Below are 19,084 nucleotides of genomic sequence, written 5' to 3' on the forward strand. Positions count from 1 at the left end.
TTGTTGCCAGATCAAATGACAGCTCCATCACCAGCGGTTTTTATCCCCGGGTTTGTCCATTACTATTGTGTTTATTTGGACCGAGAGAGAGAGCGCATTTTAAAGGCATTGTACCTGATTTTTTTTCTGGTGGTGGAATTAGGGCGAGACACGGCAGGTAAAAAATAAAAACTGTTTTTTTTTTTTTTACATCTTAGTTTTAATGTCAGAGGGAAAAGAATAAAAGTCACTGAAAGTCAGATTTTCCTATTTACCAGCAGCAACTTCCCTCACTCTTGGTACAGCTGCGTTTTTTGCCTTTTTCTGTGAACTGCATTTGTGGTCTCCGTGTTCCACATTATTTTACTGGATGCTTTTTTACTTGTGTAGATTTTTTTTTTTTTTTACTGCAGAGAGTCCATAATGGTCCTGAGGAAAGCAGCTTTTTAAAAGTAAACAGCTACTAGCTTATGAGCTTAAGACATTTGAGACCTACAAATGTCTTCTTCTCAAACACTGAAGAGGCACCAACAGCCCCCACACCTGCAGCACAGTGGAGGTGTCACAAGAGGAGCCACAGGAAACAAAAAAAAAAGGACAAACGAGGAGGTATCCGAGCAAGACTCACAGCTAAGCCACACATGCCTTCTATATCCTTATTGTTAATGGACGTTCGCTGGAGAATAAAACTGATTAACTGCTAAGCGCTTCCCAGAAGAAGAGGAAGAGCTGACCAGTCCAGGACACCACGCTCTGAAACAAACCCAGGAGGTGCTGCACCGTTTCAGAGGATCATTGGAGACAGAGGGCAGCCAGCCAGGTTTCCTCCGGGTGCTACGGTTTCCTCTACTTCCAAAAACCTGCTGGTCAGGTTCAGGACTAACACCTGAACACAATTTCATTGTACGGTTGTACGGTTACAAATAAAGCACTTTCTTACTTCCCACGCTTATTCATTCACAAATAATGGCATGTTATATCCTCGTGTAGCATGAAAGGTGACCAAGATGACGCTATAATCAAAATATGGTCATTATACATCCACAAACATCACAAAACATTAACACAATTAGGTTTTCTGTGCAAAAGTAAACGATCAAGCTCCTCCCCCTCCCTCCTGATTGGACCTGACAGGCTGGTTCACAGCCTCTCATTGGTCAACGCGGGAGGTTACTAGAGTCAGATTAGTTGCTGAGATCTGGAAAGGAGGCACTTTACAAAAAATATACATATAGATATATGTATTAATATATATATATTACTTACTTTACATCAAAATGCAAAACCAGGGGGTCTATTTTGCACATTTTATAAAATACATAAAACATTTAGACTTCCAGATGATCACTTTAAATCCCTGTGAAGAATCGGGATGGTAGAAATTCTAAGAGGCGTCTATTCGCTCATTTGATAAGACTGAAGGAGTAGCCTCTGAGAAGAAAGGTCATCAACTCAAACAACCCAATCTAGATGACAACTTCCTCTGCATCAGTCCTGCCAGCTCCAATGAGTCACGGACAACTGTTATAGTTATTTTCTATTTAGATTGTGTCAGCTTAACTAACGGGCCAGTTCATCGTCTAAAAGCGTTGTCTTCTTTGCAAAAGGAAGAACACAGATTCACCGTCTGACCACTGATTTTTACTTCATGAAGTTGGTCATAGTTAAGAGATGAAGAAAAAAAGAACTACAAACAAAAAAAAGCCACACAACAAATGGCAAATCTGTAAAATGGTTAAAGTTGTGTTTCATGCATTTCACAGCTGAATGGTTGAGAAAGAAAAATGCCAAAAACCCAATCACTCTGAATCAGAATAGTTAATAATCACTAGTCTATTCTGGTTACCAAGCCTTTGAAAAATTGATGATGTGTTCTTCGTGAGAACATAAAGCACTGTGACTGGAGCCATTTTTTCTGGTGTCTGTGTGAGTGATATTTAGGTCAATGTGGCTGACACGCTCTCATGTCTGTCAGCTCTAATGTCTGGACCCTCGCAGTCCCGTGCCGCTGTAGTCCTCCCCGCACAGCATCACCCGGACACCCACACAGGGCGCCGCCATCAGGGATCCGTGAACAAATCAGAACTTTTCATCAACGACGGCAAGAAGCACCACAGAGCAGGCGAGTGGAAGCTTTTTGCGCTAAAGTATTTGCCGTATGGATGTCACGATACTAAAATTGTAAGTAATTGTGAGAAAGAGTAGTGCGATTTTACTATTATCGAAATTAAAGGTGCATTATGCAACTTTTTTATGTGAAAATAAAAGATATTTTTGCGTATTTGACATGGAAGTGACACAGCGGCTGTATGAGTGGTCAGCATGGCACCTTTACTTTCGATCATGAGACCACTGATTTTTTTTAATTTTATTTATGGTTTATTTGGTAGGGACAGTGCAAGTTAATGAACAAGCCACTTAGGCTAATTTTCATCCGTCGTCCCCCATGCGCACTCTCAAACACCCTCTCATTCATCCTGGCCTATTGTGCATGTTTTTAGTGGTAGGGGAAACCGGAGTACCCGGAGGAAACCTACGCAGACAAGGGGAGAACATGCAAACTCCACACAGAAAGGCCCTTCCTTGGTGGGAATCGAACCCGGACCTTCTATGGAAAGTAAAGGCGCCATGCTGACGACTCATGCAGCCACTGGGCCATGACAAGGTCAAATTCACAGAAATATCTACTTCTCTTTCTACTTAAAAAGTTGCATAATGCACCTTTAAAATATCCAATAATGAAGAAAACACAGAGAATTTCTCAAAACCTTTACAGCAATGTCTAAATGTTCACACATAAAAACTAGTGTACATTTTTATGTTTATTTAAGGGTTGTTTTAGTTGAAAATCTTATTGTTAGTCATATCTAAAAGAAGCAAATTGATGTGAATGTTTTCAACAGATTTTCTGTGAGATACTCCTTCTCCGATCTGTTGCCTCATTAATTCGCTATAATTACAAAACAGTGACTTAAACAAATGAACGAACCTGTCAGCTGATTTCCATGCGCTCGCACAGATTCACTTTCGTTTTAACCATAGAAAGCAAACACAGCGCTGCACATGGTTCTTTTGGGACTCTTCCTTTGGCAACGTTAATCAATTATCACGTTGAAACAGATGAGATTTGCTCCCTGCACATTGGATTTTTGAACGTACCCTTGACTTCATGTGTTTCTGCTGCAGTCTAAAGTTCTTACGATTAAAACATACAATAATAACAGGTGTAGTTTTCCGGTCAAATAAAATAAAATAAACTTGAGATGATGAGAACCTCAGAATTCTCATGAAATCACTACCCTGCCCACCCAGCTCCATGTGTGACAAAGCGTTGTCACCTCAGATGGGAGGTTTTGACACTTCAGGGCGCTAAAAGCCACAATGTCTGCTAGGACTGTGTTCACGACAGCCAGAAAGTAAAGTGGATTACAAGTTCTTCAGCGAGTGATGTAATGTTAAAGCTTTCAAAATGGTAGTCATCTTCTTTGGGTGCCGTGATGCAAGCTCATGCATGAAACATAATGTAAACAATCTTGCTATCCTGGACGAAGACGCAGCCTATCAAAGTCATTACGGCTGAGCTAGCAGCAACTATTAAGGCTATTACGGCTAAGCTAGCAGCAAGTATTACGGCTAAGCTAGCAGCAACTATTACGGCTAAGCTAGCAGCATCTTTTGTTTGAAAATCGAGATGCTTCCATTTTCTTATTCATATAATTGTTGTTAAAGGGACTATACAGAGTTTAAAAGTTTCCCTAATTCCAAACAGTGATAGCATAGAAGGAGGTACTATAGGTACTTTAAGATTAAACTTCGTGTAGTGGTCCAAACTTTCCAAACACATTCCTAGCGTCCACTATTCTTGGCGGGTATGAGTTTAAAAGCATGTTTCATCATTATTAGAGAGCAGCAACGTAAAAGCTAATGCCAACAACAAGCTAATCATGCTAGTCACTGAATAAAGCCTATAATTTACTGTATTCCACAAATATCTATAGATAACCTAGTGCAAAGAGGCTAAATTAACTGTGAGATATATATCTTATCCAAATAAAAAAACAAACTCAAGATCACATGGCAGGCAATGAGTTACTGACGGACAGTCATGGCTTCATGCTAAAAACATCGCGTCAGGAGCAAAGAATTCACTGGAGGGAACTTCATCACTGTAGGTGTTTTGCCTTGAAGCTAACGGCTAACACTAAATAGCTATTTTAATAAACTAAAATAATTTTTTGGACGAACCTGCTTAAAAAATAATCAGTCTGTCTTCAATATAAATACTTGTTACTTTTTGTGAGTAATTTTTGTGGTGGTATTTTTTTATACTAGCCGTTAGCATTGAGATATAAAGTCCTCCTCAATGAACACAGATGTTTCCTCCAGTCAAGCATTATGTTGGATTTTACATCACGTAGCCATCAGTATCTCACTGTCCATGATGTTTTCTTGAACTATTTGTTGATTTGTGCAAGACATCGCTAATCCTTACTGGAGAAACAGCGTGACAGGAAGCTCCACGCACTCGGAAGTCATGTGCCATTCACGTACATAGAGCCTACACAGACACAAAGCAAATAGGGAAAAGCCCTGTTAGAATTCATTTCTCTTCACTTCTTTCTTTTTTTATCACAAATTTCGGCTGTTCTCTTCAAGCAAAGTAGGCCTATATTATATTATGCTTATTACACAAGTTTATGCTTTTACAATTTACTACAAAAATATATGTGTGGCTTCCATGCATTACAAGCAATGATCTGTTTCATAAGATAACCATTCTACACACAAACTTGCCCTATGCATCCAAAAAGAACCAGCCTTTATGTATTGTGCTGAAGGAAACAATCTGTGTTTTGTTTGGGCCCCACAAGACCCCCTTATCCTGCACTGATCCCTGTGGAAATGAGATGCCTTCAGTATAAGGTAAGGTAGACTTTATTGTCCTGATAGCAACATCAGTCTGCATTTGACCCATTCTTCAGAGTCAAGGCCTTATTCAGGAGTCGCCGGTTGGAGGACTTAAGTCTATAAAGCAGAACCTTTTACAGCGGTGAGGACATTGTCACCGAAATACTGCTACAAAGTACTTTTTAAGCTCTCTAGTTCTTAACGGCAGTTGGTATTTCCAGCAATAATTACAGCACTGGGGCTGTGGAAATACTAGGCCGTGCAGCTGCGTAGCAACTTAAGCTGCAAACCTCAGAACAAGGTCAGGAGTTCAGTGTCAGGGTGGGAAACCTCGGCTGGATCATTAGCACGTTTGTCTGTTAGCATAGAGTAGTAGGTGGAGTAATACTGCAGCAGGCTGGAGCTGGTGGAGCGTGCCAATCGCATTTTTCACTTTTTAGGTGGAGGCAAAGCCGGAGCAAAATATGACAAAGATTGCTTGAGACAGAATCAATAAAAGAATAGACTCAGATCTTTCTTTAAAGCATTTATTTCGTTCCTAAAGAGCAACAGAGTTAGCAAGTTGATCTTCTAGAAAAAACCTCTTGCAAATCCTGATGCTTCTCATACATGAATTTACTGTTTATCCACGTTTTAAACTCTCCAACTGCGAAGCAGAGTTTACCCTCGCTGGACGACATATGCCTGTGGGGCTTATAAAATAGACTTAGAAACATTATTCTGGGTGCCATAGCATTGATATTTTGCATTTTGTTATTTGAAATTATGTCTCTGTCTGCAACAATAAAATTAGTGATAGGTTTTTCTCTGGAAGCCCAGTTTTTGGGCTTCGTTTATTTCAAAGAGTCATTCAAAAGACCAACTCTTTTTTAATTTAAAATTGTAATAATGCCAGCCAGATAACTCACAATAAAATAAAAAGATGCAGTTGATTTAAAGAAGAACTAAGTAACTTGTTAACCTTAATAAATCCTTTTCGTAGTCCCTGTGGGGGTAATACAAGTGTTGATGGGATGATTGGGGGGTCTTTCATCTCCCCCTGGTGTCTCTGGTCAGAAACCCACACTTGCAACTTCGCTGCCTCCAGGTCGGAGCCACCAATACACACTAATGGAATCACGAAGAAGAAGCTGACAGGCAAACGGGCAAAGCTAACTGCGGGCTGGCGCCACTTAAACAGTATTGAAAGCCAAGTTTGAGCGAAAAAAATGATCTCCATTGTGTAATTGGATGAACAATATCCCTCTCTCCCTTTGTCTTTTCTGTCAGCGCAGTTTTTTTTCTCATGGACAATTAATGAGTAAAAGAAAAAAAGAAAAAAAGATCCGTCTATTTTCACAACTGAGACCCGGTTCGAACCGTTCACCTTAAAGAGCCGTTCAAAAGAGCCGCTCGGTCACTCATCAACGTCACATCACTTAATGAAATACAAGCGCTGTGGTTGTTCAAGACTCCTCCTGCAGGCGACGGTGGGAATGACTTATTTAAAAAGTTGCTTTCGATTTCGATTGACAGCGTGGTGAACAGCTTCAGCGTGGCTCAGAAGTGCCCCAAAGTATGATTAAGACTTTCAAAAATATGGATTTGGGTTTCAATTGCAATGGAACTCAGGAAGTGCTGAACGAGGCGCTGGAACTGTAGAAGAAGAAACAAGCAATATCCCCGAGGATTACTAAAAGCTGGCTCGAGATTTAATGTGGATTTACATACTACTAGAAAATCTCAGTTTAGCTATTGATAATCTGACACTCACAGATTGAAGCTTTGTTGTGAATATATATGTCGAACAGATTACATTAATTAATGACCAATGACCATTTGTTTTTCACCCAAAACGCTGTGAATACCACTGGCATTACTGAGTGGCCCGTGCGCTCTGATAAAGCCATCATTCACCCTGCAGTGGGTGACCATTCTCTCCAAAAATCCACTATAAAAACCATAAAGGGACCAGCGCTAACCCTCGGAGCCCGGGTCGCTTTTAAGCCTTTAATCAGAACGTCCTCCACTTCAATCGAACGCAGCATTCCACAGCGGCCCACTCATCTCAGAGCGCCCGACTTACTGACCTCTGCGGCTGGGTAACAGAGGAGGACCTGAGAGGGGTCACGGAGAGGCCTGACCCGGGACCCTACACCCCGCAGGAGCACCACAATACCAGCCTTTATAACAGACCGCATCATAACTCTGGGCTTTAATGGGACGCCTCGGGCCCTGGGGCGGGAGCGTGCTGAGTATCAGGATGGATTTGAGTATTTGTGGAGGTGTAAAGGGGAATGTGTTTCCGGCCAACTTTTTAAAAAATACTATCATTTTTAACCATGTTAGAATGTTGCTCCATCGACAGTCTGGATTAGTGTTTTGTTTCACTCTATAGCAAGTTTCAGTAATCCTGCACAGGAGAGTACAGAGGTAAAGAAAGTGATATTCTGTGAACTTCTGGAGCTGGGAACAAGATTTGAATTGGGTGTTGTGCTTTTAATGTGTGCTTTTAGTTAACTGTGGCTTTTAACTTAGGATAAGCAGAGCATATTGCAACTTGGGATGTATTACTGGCAGATTGCTGTTGTTTCTGCGTTGGTGTCTCAGTGCCACTGAGCGAGCCAGAAGGATCGGGACAGTGTTGTCACGTGAAATACACCCAGGGCCGCACTCTGCCTGCCGTGTAAGTATTGTAACAGCCCTCCACCAGCGTGGCCTCAGGCCTTTGACGTCTTACACCCCCGTGCTGGCATATATGCTTTGCCTTCAGAGATGACCTGGTGCGTGTGACCGAGGACCCCCCACTGACCGGCACCAGCGCAGAGAAGACCAGCCGCTCTGCACGCTGCACTTTAGCCCTTGCTCTGGAAGATGCAAATTTAGAATTTTTAGCCTTTTGGACTTAATGGACTTTTAGTCTTTTAATTTGGGGTCTTTTCTCCTTGTTTTAAATCACCTTTTATAATACATTCTAATGTTAAATTGCCCTGCTCCTGTCCTCCTTGGGAATTCTAAATGTGATTGTCCCTTTTAATTCCAATAGTTTTCCTGGTGGTTATAATCAATAATAAACTTCATACATCTGTCACCCCCAGCATTACAATCATACTGACATTAATGGATGTATCAGTGCAGTGGTGCTATGGTCTCGGAGGTCTCAGGTGGGGTTTGCTGTGTTGCTGAGTTTGTTCTCCCAGTGTCTGTGTGGGTTTTTCCCCCCGGTGCTTCGTTTTCCCCTAAACCACTTAAAACACGAACAATAGGATCCCTCTGAGGTCAGGGCTCCCTGAAAAAGACATTTGGTTAAATAAGGGTAAAATAAAATGTCATCAAATTTGATGATTAAAAGTTGCTCCTCACAGCAAGGTCTCGGGTTTAATTCCTGGTCCCTTTGGGCCTTTCTGTGTGGTGTAGGCATGTCCTCCCCATGTCATCAATCTAAAACATGTACAATAGTTCTAACCCTGAGCTAATCTCCTGATCAAGATCCAGGTTCAAGATCTGGATGTGAGTCTGTTACGGGTTGTCCCAGACCATTAGAAAATGGTACGATGCAAAGAATAAACCTTTCCTACAGAGAGCAACAGCACACATTAAACCTTAAAGTGATTGTCTGTAACTTTACAGTGTTACAAATGTAATAGAATGCATGTGATTGACCGAACAGGCCTGCGATTTCATAAAGTAAGGTAAGTAGTGGGCTCACCCCAGAGCCCCTGAGCTTCCTATGATCCGGACGCTCAGGGGCTCTGGAGTGAGCCCACACATTCTTAAGTCAGTCTGATTGAAAGTGTCCTTGGATTTAATATCACCACATGGTTTGGGTATCTCACGGTGGTAAACAAAAACAAGCTAAAGACAATGTAAAAAATGCAGGAAAGGTGACTGGCCGTGAGCAAAAATCACTGGACGTCCTTTATCAAACAGCTCTGCCAAATCCATCGTCAGTGACTCAGAGCGTCCTTTGTCTGATGAGTTTAGTCTGGTGCCCTCTGGGCGCCGCTACAGAGTGCCTTTAGCTACAAAGAAAGTGTACAAGGGCTCATTTGTGTCTAACCTGCTGAACAAGCACTGGTGGATATGCAGCACGATTGTTTTTATCATTAACTTATTGTCTTTGATACTGTCTGTCCTGGCTATTGTTGCTTTGTGTTTTGTGACAAATGTGTGGACAATAAATAAAGGTGGACAATAAAGTTATATCAGGTAAGTCATGTTCAACCAGAAGGGGAGGGAGCTTGATTGTATACTTTCAAATGTTGCATTCTTTTTCTGTTTCTGTTTCTCTTACAAACTCTTAAAGTGATTGTTTGTGAGAAGTGCTACACGACCAAAAACCTTCAAAACCGGGCTCTAAATCGGTCCAAAATCTCAGCAGTGTGTCCCCAAGACAAATGATCAAAAAGTGGCGAAATATCCCACAATATAGTACCTTGAAGATCCCGTAAGTTGAATGATGGTCACACATCACTTTCCTGTCAGATCGGCTCATAAACCCATGAGCTCTGCGTCTCATCAACTTCAAATCCCACTTCATTATCATTTCAAACTCGATTGTCACGTCGCCAATGGAATTTTTTGAGACCGGTCAACTTTTACCCTCGCGAGGTTGACCACAAAGCTGGCCTTCTCCACACACACACACACCCCCCCTCCCACACTCCCAGGGTCCATCGGCCGCCCCTCTGCTACCCCCGGGCGAGCGGCGGGGCGAGGGCAGCGGGGAGGTAGTAGGTACAAGGGTCGCGTCTGTCCGAGGAGAGTGGGCACACGGATCAGAGTCCAAACGCCTTTGATGGAGGAAAGCTGGGGCCAGCACGGAGAGAGAGAGAGAGTGGCTTTATTGTGATGACCCGCCCCCGAGAGGTCGAAGTGCAGAGGCAGGACACACTTCTAAAAAAAGAAACCAAGTGCATCTGCTGGTATAGTTTTATGCAACTGCTCGTCGTAAATCACTTATTCTTCCGGCGCCTCGGGACTCATTTTAATGGGCCGTCAAAAGAACAAGTGACTTTTTTGGTTGGCTTTGGTTCATTCATCGATGCTTTTGCTCCAAAACTGGAAGGAAAATCAGCGAGACAGGGCTAACACAAAAAGGGTATTAGCAGTGGTGAAAATAGAACCTTTCATGACACAATAAGTAACTAAGTGCTTTATTCGTCAGAGTGCAGTGGCCATTTTGAAACTCCGAGTCCCATCAAAAGTTTTCTGGGTTGTGAAGCTGCTCATCTGACTCAGCTGAAATGATAAAAGCGGTGGGGCCTATTCTTTTAGCGATCCGAACAAATGACGCAGCAGGTTTGATCCTACATTATACCCATAAGCCCATTCGCTATAGCTTCACGCGCTGAAGTCAGTGGCAGCCCCATCAAACAATGAGCCATTGTTCCGTCTCCTCAGGGAGCCGGGCACCGCGGAGCAACTCCCAAATCAAAGACAAGTGGGCAGGAGAGGTCGGACCGGGGGTTAATAAGAAAACAATACGAGGTAAAACATAATGTTAGTTCAGTGTTTTTATTGCTCCTCGGGCTTTTGACTCAGCCTGTCAATGTTTCACTCATTTTGGCCCGTTTGGGATTTTCATTTACGTCACAACAGCTGATTCCCGTAAATATCGGCTCTTCGGCGCGTTTAGATCGTAAAGAGAGGAGCAACAGCTGAGTCTCACTCAGCACTTTACATTCTATTGATGAGAGAAAAGAAAAGGATGACTTTGAACCAAGTTAGTAAGTGACAAAATTCTAATGTTTTGCTGACTGAAGCATTCTGGAATGAACTCTTCTGCGTTCTCTGGTGTTTCCCAAGTTATAAGGCCATTATTATAGGCCATATGAAAACGTGCACAAAAATAATCCTATTTAAATCATACTTTGTCATCATAGGAGTTTATTTTGGCTTCATTTTCAACACAGCATAATGTTGTTGTTTTTATTTTTAATTTACAAATAAATATGAGTTTCAGTAGATCACCGCCTTAAGGGACTATACAGAGTTTAAAAATGTTAAAAATGTTAAAACTAAGTATTTTCCTCCCCTACAGGTTCCAGTCATGTCCTAATGTGTAGAATGAGCCCAAATCTGTTCACCACAACTGCCTCTAAAATCCTGCACTGTCACTCAAAAAGGTGTTACTTCGGGTCCGAAGTGCCGTCATGCACAAGCTTAATATAGACGCTGCAGTTACGCGCAAGACCTGAGGTGGCAGTAGTGAGTATAAAATGACCAGCAAAATCAAGTTTTTTGAGGTTTAATCATGTTTTAATGTTGTTCCCTCATTTTGAGTCATCCTCGGATGATATGCCCACTTTAGGGCCTATCTCACTGGCCTGGAGACTAGTTGGAGACTCGAGTTGCAGCTGGTCACAGAGATGTCTCTGAGATGTCTCCTGGAGGTAAGGCGAGTCTCCAGGTAATCTCAGTGAAAATGAACAGGTTCGACACATAACTGAGACGTTTCTGCGACGTCCCTGCAATGGTCAGAAAAATCCGATAAACCAAAAATCAGATCTGATACATTTACTTTCTCTTCAGAAATCAACTCAAACAGCAACTCAAATATCTCTCTGTCCCTCCCTTCAGTTAGGCACACCTACAGAACCAGGTGGTACTTTCCACCCCAGTGGCCTCTAGGACGATCGAGGATCAAGTCTTTTGCAGGTTTTCGCTGCAGACAGACCCTCTCATCCGAAAAACCTACAAACAATTGGTCCTGGAACGTTGCTGAGACCACTGTGATGGAAAGTAAAGGCACAATGCTAACCACTCATACAGCCATTCGGTCACAAAAAGTACATTTACAAAGAAAATCCATGTTTATTTTTCGCATAAAAAGTTGCATAATGTACCTTTAATCAAGTTTTTTGACACTTATACTCTATGATAAATTTTAGAGATGCAGGAATGATCATTTTACTTGTAGGTCATAGTTTCTTACTCATATCAATAATAAATGAAATTGAATAAAACATTTGTGTGTCTTCTTTAAGGTAAAAAACTGTACATTTTACTGTTTATGCTAAGACAATGACGCAGGATCAACCTTCTAATTCTGTGGCATTTCCCCATTACACATGTCCACACACAACCATGGACACACTTCACATCTCGCTGTGAGCCTGGATTACCACACCACGAGCGCTCGTCCAAAGTAACCATCTTACACAGGTTTGAGCATTCCCCTCCCGCAGCCTCACCACCACCGCCGCCTCTGTGTGCTTTGTCTGATCACTCTCCTCTTGTTCTCCTCTCTGCTGAGACTCCTTACCCCGGGGCTGTTTTCGCGCCCATCCTTCGCTCTAAGAGAATACGGAATTCCGCTGGCAAAAGCAATCAGCCCGCGCGCCCTTCCAAACCAGTCCCCTGCCGAACGCGCTGTCAAATTAAAAATGATTTGTTCTTTTTCTTCTACCACTTTGCATCTTGGCTTCCCTGATCCCCCTCCAGCTCCGTCTTCTCCGGGCCCTTTTTAGCCGCCTGTGCTTGGGAGCGATTTTCTCATCTCGCGCCGTTTTATGTTGCCCTCACACACCCGTTTCCGCCGGGCGGCCTGTCAGGCTCGATATCGGACGACACGCCGGCTGCCAACTTCACAAAGTGCTCTGTGGGCAGTTTGTCAGAGGACTTTCACCTGGGTTTTTCAACTGCACATGGTACAAGTCATGCAGGGTGACCATGAGCAATATCGATGAAAGGAAAGTAGGCCTCACATTCTTAATTTTAGCATTAGCAACATATGAAGAGCTCCACAGAGGTAGCAGGAAGCTAACTGTTTTAACTGCTGTTCTTTCTCCTATTTTAAAATGTCATACACATTTTAAAGGGACTATATAGAGTTTAAAAATGTTAAAGAGGGGGTATTGTGCTTTTTTCAATCACATAGCGCCAGTCTATATCACACTACAATGATGACGAAACCTTCTGTTGGTCTGTAAATGCAGTAAATTAAAATAACTGCCTTGTATAAAATTGCTCTCTCAAAATGGCTGTAGTGAATGTCTTGAAATAGGCCTCTGTCTCTTTAAGAACCTCTGACCCTTTCCGACACGCCCCCTCCACACGCTGTCTGTGGCATCAGTGGGGAGGGGGTTCTGCTGAGGAGTGGTTGGTTACTCGGCTGGTGACGAAAGCTCGGAGGCGTCTCCAGGAGGTGGGGGCGTTCCTAGGAACGCCCCCACCTCCCAGGCAAACTCAGGCAAACCTATCCCTAAAATGGCCGCCATCAGAGTTTTTACAGAATACTCAAAAATACGTGAATGTGCCAAGGCATGTTTTTAATGAGGGAATGACATAATAACATGATGTAAAGCTTGAAAAAGTCGATTTTGCATAATACCCCCCCTTTAAAAACAAGTATTTTCCTCCCCCTACATGTTACAGCCATGTCCTATGAGCTCAGACCTGTTCACCACAACTGCCTCAAAATTCCTGCACTGTCACTCAAAAAGTGCCGTTATGCACGAGCTTAATGTAGAAGCTGCAGTTATGCATAAGACCTGAGGTGGCAGTAGTGAGCATTAAATTACTAACTTGCATCTAGCCCCTTTAAAATGGGTGAAAGAACAGCACTGACTCTGCTCTCCTGCCTTTTGTCAGTCATCCAAATCCATACGACACAAGTGGTCGTTTGTCTTATCCCTGAATTACGATCATATAAGACGTCTACTAAAACAGCACCCCCAAGCTCCCATTGAGGGTATGTACATTACATTTAACCCAATTCAGAAACAACTTTATTTTACCTAGTTCACTGACCAACTTTGACGACGATTCCAAAAGTCAAACGCAAAGAAATGAATCACAAACTTGCAAAAGTAGCCCCAATTGCAATATATGTTAGGGCAAATAGCAGTAACAGGTCTTCAGCCCCGCCACACCTGTGGAGGAACTGAACGTCCAGCTGTGCCAAAGGCTCTCCAAGCGCGCTCTGCGCTATTACGCATCACACCTCCCCAACCGCAGCAGCGTCACAGTTCACCACTCTCAAATTATATTATTTCATATGTGTAGGCTATAGGTTATCGCCATTTTACTCACAATAACAGCGACACCAAAGCACAACTTACCATTGATGTCTTCGTGAGTCTTTCTTCTCCTCCATATGCGTCACTGCCAACTCCATATCTCTCCTGTCACTTCCATCTCTGTCCTCAAACGTCCTCGTGTCTCAGACTCTGTGTCACCCGTACGTCCGGTTGTGGAATCGTTGTTGGAATCGTCGTCAAAGTTGGTCAGTACACTAGGTAAAATAAAGCTGTTTCTGAATTGGGTTAAATGTAATGTACATACCCTCAATGGGAGCTTGGGGGCGCCGTTTTAGTAGACGTCATATACAGTGCCTCTCGTAAGTATTCATACACCTTGAACTTTTGCACATTTTGTCATGTTTACAACCCTAAACATAAAGATTTATTTTTTATTTTTTTACTGAACATTCACACACAAGTAACAGACAACTGTGAAGTGAAAGCGAAATGATACATGATTCTGTTATTTTTCAAAAAATAGAAAAGTGAAAAGTGGGGCTTGCATAAGTATTCATACAGCATTTTCTGAGTGCATTAAATTGCCTTTATAACATTCATAATGACTCCAGAATGTTCACACCTTGGCCTAACGGTTAAATAGAGGTCACCTGTGTGTAATCTACTCTCAGTATAATTTCAGCTGTTCTTTTAGGCCCTCAGAGCTGTGGTCGGAGTGTGTTGGTCACTAAACAACATCATGAAGGCCAAGGAGCACCAGAGAGGTCAGGGATAAAGCTGTGGAGAAGTTTAAAGCAGCGTTCAGTTATACAAAGATTTCCCAAGATTTGAACATCTCCCGGAGCACTGTTCAATCCATCATTCGGAAGTGGAAAGAGTAAAGCACCACTGCAGACTTACCAAGACACGGCTGTTCACCTAAAATATTAGATCGAACAAGGAGAGCACTGGTGAGAAATGCAACCAAGTGCCCCAAGATAACTCTGGAGGAGCTGTGAAGTCCTGCCGCTGAGCTGGGGGAATCTGTACATGGGACAACTATAAGTCTTACTCTACACAAATCTGGCCTTCATGGACGAGTGGAAGAAGAGGGCCATTATTGAAAGGAGGCCATAAGAAATCCCGTTTGAAGTTTGCTAGAAGTCATATGGAGGACACAGCTCCATGTGGAAGAAGGTGCTTTGGTCAGATGAGACAAAAATTAAACTTTTTGGCTCAAATGCAAAACGTTATGTATGGAGCAAACCTAACACTGCTCATCGTCCTGAGTGCACCTTCCCCAATGTCAAATATACGGGGGGGAGCATCATGATGTGAGGCTGCTTTTCCTCCGCAGGGACTGGGGAGATTGTAAGAATAGTTGGGAAGATGGATGGAGCCAAATACAGAGACATTTTGGAGGAAAACCTGCTGGAGTCAGCAAGAGAACTAAGGCTGGGGCGGAGATTCACCTTCCAGCAGGACAATGACCCTAAACACAAAGCTAAATCTACAATGGAATGGTTCAATAAACACATATTAATGTGTTAGAATGGCCCAGTCAAAGTCCTGACCTAAATCCTATTGAAAATCTGTGGAAAGATCTGAAAACTGCTGTTCACAAACGCTCTCCTTCTAATGTGACAGAGCTGAGTTGTAAAGAGGGATGGGCTAAAATGTCAGTCTCTACATGTGCAAATCTTGTAGAGTCAGACCCCAAAAGACTTGCTGCTGTTATTGCAGTAAAAGAGGGTTCCACAAAGTATTCATTCATGCTGTATGAATACTTATGCACACCCCACTTTTCACTTTTTTATTTTTTGAAAAATAACAGAATCATGTATCATTTTGCTTTCACTTCACAGTTGTCTGTTACTTGTGTGTGAACGTTCAGTAAAAAAATCAAAATAAAATCTTGATGTTTAGGGTTGTAAACATGACAAAATGTGCAAAAGTTCAAGGTGTATGAATACTTTCGAGAGGCACTGTATGGTCGTAATTTAGGGATAAGACAAACAACCACTTGTGTCGTTTTCTATTGGAGGACAGTCTCTTTGTAAGATATGTAGTGTATGGACTTCAAGAGAAAGCATGACAACAATGGAAGATGTACAGCACTGGTTGAAAGTTTGGGGTCACCTTGGCCAGTTCTATAGCTTCTCTAAACAGTTTTCAGCAGTGCTAGCATAATTGCAGGAGGGTTTTCCTATCATCAATTACCCTTTAACACCATTAGCTAACACAATGTACCGTTAGAGCACTGGAGCGATGGTTGCTAGAAATGCATCACTGCACACCTATGTAGATGTTCCATTAAAAATCACCTGCTTCCAGCTAGAATAGGCATTCACAACATTAACAATGTCTAGACTATATTTCTGATTCATTTAAAGGGACTATAGGGAGTTTAAAAAAATTAAAAAACAAATATTTTCTACTCCCTACACGTTCCAGCCATGTCCTAATGTGTAGAATGAGCCCAGACCTGTTCACCACAACTGCCTCTAAAATTCTGCACTGTCACTCAAAAAGGTGGCAGTAGTGAGTAGTTCCTTTAATGTTATCCTCATTAAAAAAAAAATCTGTGCTTTTCTTTCAAAAATAAGGACATTTGTAAGTGACCCCAAACTAAAGCTAAATTAACAGAACAGAGCAAAGTGAACAAAATGTATGTCCTGGAAACGCCTCAGGATTCTCCCAGAAAAGTGGGATTCAAGTGGTACATGGACAGGAATGTCCGGACATCTCTGCTCAAACTGCTGCCCCCGAAACCTGGATAAAGTGGGAAAAAATTGGTGGATGGACTCGATTTATACATTGTGACCTTAAATGGTACTTTAGTTTATGGAGTTAAAGCCAGAAAAATGTATTGCCACACGATAAGAACTAACCTTTTTGCAGCAAGGAAATTCTGTGGATGTGTTGGTCCCACCAACTGAATGCACTTTGCTGTTTTACTGTTTGGCTTTACAAGCCTGTACCAAGTTTCTCAAAGCTCTACACTGTACTCGTTATTCATTCACTCCATGCTTGTTGGTGGTAGACAACTATTGTAGCCACAGCTGCCCTGGGGTAGACTGGGGGAAGCGAGGCTACCAATCTGCGCCATCGGCCCCTCCGACCACCACCAACCACTCACACACACACCCTGCCTCTGGATGTATGCACTGCCCAAAAATGGGATTGAACCGCCGGGCTTTAAAGGTTCAGCAAGAATTTCAGAATGATTCCTCTGTGTTTGTGCAAATTGACAATGAAGTTGCCTATAAGTTACACACACACAAACATATTAGCATCACATGTAAATATACTTTTTACTGCATGCTGTTGTATTGGGGGTGGCATAGAAGGCCGGAGCCTCAGGCCTCAAGCCTAAATAGGGCCTGAGGCAAGGATTATGCATATATATGTACAGATGTGTATATGGATATTTAATGCTGGAGCTGTGGATGTGTATGTTAACTATAATAAAGATTGTTTAGATATTCATCCGTGTCCAGTGGGGGCTCATGGCAGTATCACAATTGAAACATCTCCGCTCAGGGTAGTTTTTGAAATATTGATTGCATTATAATAGCTTGGGTGCATAAAATTAAATTTAATGGTAAATGTCAATAAATAATAATGACTGGACTGTATTGTGTCCTAGATAATGCCACACTGCGTAACATTTTTCTCAAACAAAACAAAATTAATTTCGGGGGAATGATGGTAATGGTGAAAAATAACTGCCTTAAAAACATGCATCCTTTGTTGTGTTTGTGGGTTTAATTCATGGCTGCACGAATTCCCGGCACTTATACCTCAGCTAAGCATGAGAATGTGCTATTTTGACAAAGTAATGTCTTTCACAACTAGCGTCCGAGTCTGTTATGACGGGCAGTATTCAGATTCTAACATGCTGAAGGTTAGCCTAGCTACAAGCTGCAGCTCCGCCTTTCAATCAGGCCACAAATTATAACATTTGTACAAGACAATTTCAACTATAAAGTGATGTAAGACTAATTTTCGATCGTTAAATATTTTTAGGATGAACATTTAAGGCCGTAAAGTGCGAACAATTATGTACAATTTTAGTTTTACCAACGCCTCTCCTCAGGCCTGCAAGTTGGTAAAAAATGAGTAGTATAACAAATCCATTAAAGCATCATCCCTTCTTTCATGTAGGGGGGAACGGGGTAATGTTGGACAGCGGGAAATGTGAGACACCCCCTGTATTTAGGCAATAGAACACAAATGTGGTCATGTGACCATTATATTTTCAAGCCCCTCCCATTCCACACTTGCCAGGTGGGAGAGGTTGGTGCTGGTGCTGTGTTATGTATGTTTTTTTCCCCCCAAAGAAATGTGTTTATCGCATTTAAAAGTACATTTTCTTGCTGAGAACGTTATCAAGTGTTGCTTCAAGTAGAAAAACTTATATCACACATGTTGATGAACTTCCAACATGTAAACCCATGTGCTTGATGCTAGTTAAAGATTAGCCTGAATCACTAGAGATGTTTTTTTTTCTAAAATGGTGAGACAATAATCCAGGTGGGTCTAGCCTGTGTCCTGAGTCCCAGGCTCTTCTAACTGGTTCTGATGGTTCTGTTCTGGGCCCCACACTGTGTACTAGCTAGTTCTGATTATGGGTCCATGTTCTGACCCCTGTGTAGGCTACTAGCTGGTTTTGATCGCCCTGAGACACCACTTTTTTAAGAACAATCATATTTTTATTGCCCTTTGTCCTGAAGACATGCTAATCATTTCCATAGCTGAGCAACAGCCTAAATTAATGGCAAATGTGTTCATTTCATTGATATATAATTTTAGCTCAGCTCATTACCCCGCTCTCCCCTCAAACTGACAGTCTACTCTAATACGCCCCGTGAACTAAAAAAAAACACAACACAAGCAGGGGATTTAAAAGAAAAAAAATGGGGATAGTTTATTTGAAATGTACAAAAGCTATGTACACAGTCACACAACGCCACACGTAGTAAAAGTGGATGGTAGCTTACATACAAACACGTTTAAAAGGCTACTTAGAAATTCATCAAACGGGAAGAAATCTGAGGGGGCTTGTCGTCAGGATCCTGTCCGAAATCAAAGTCACTTCCTGGTGGACCCGCGGGGTGCCCAGGGGAGGCAGGGAGACTGGGCGAAAAGGGGTGAGGGAGTGGGGATGTGGTAATTAGATCCCGAGAACACACACAGAAGTACTTGTATATTCTTTTAGAGAAAGCATTTCCTCTCATGCAAGGTTGGATGTG

The sequence above is a fragment of the Gobius niger genome (genome assembly GCF_951799975.1).
Source record: "Gobius niger genome assembly, chromosome: 9".
Taxonomy (NCBI): domain Eukaryota; kingdom Metazoa; phylum Chordata; class Actinopteri; order Gobiiformes; family Gobiidae; genus Gobius; species Gobius niger.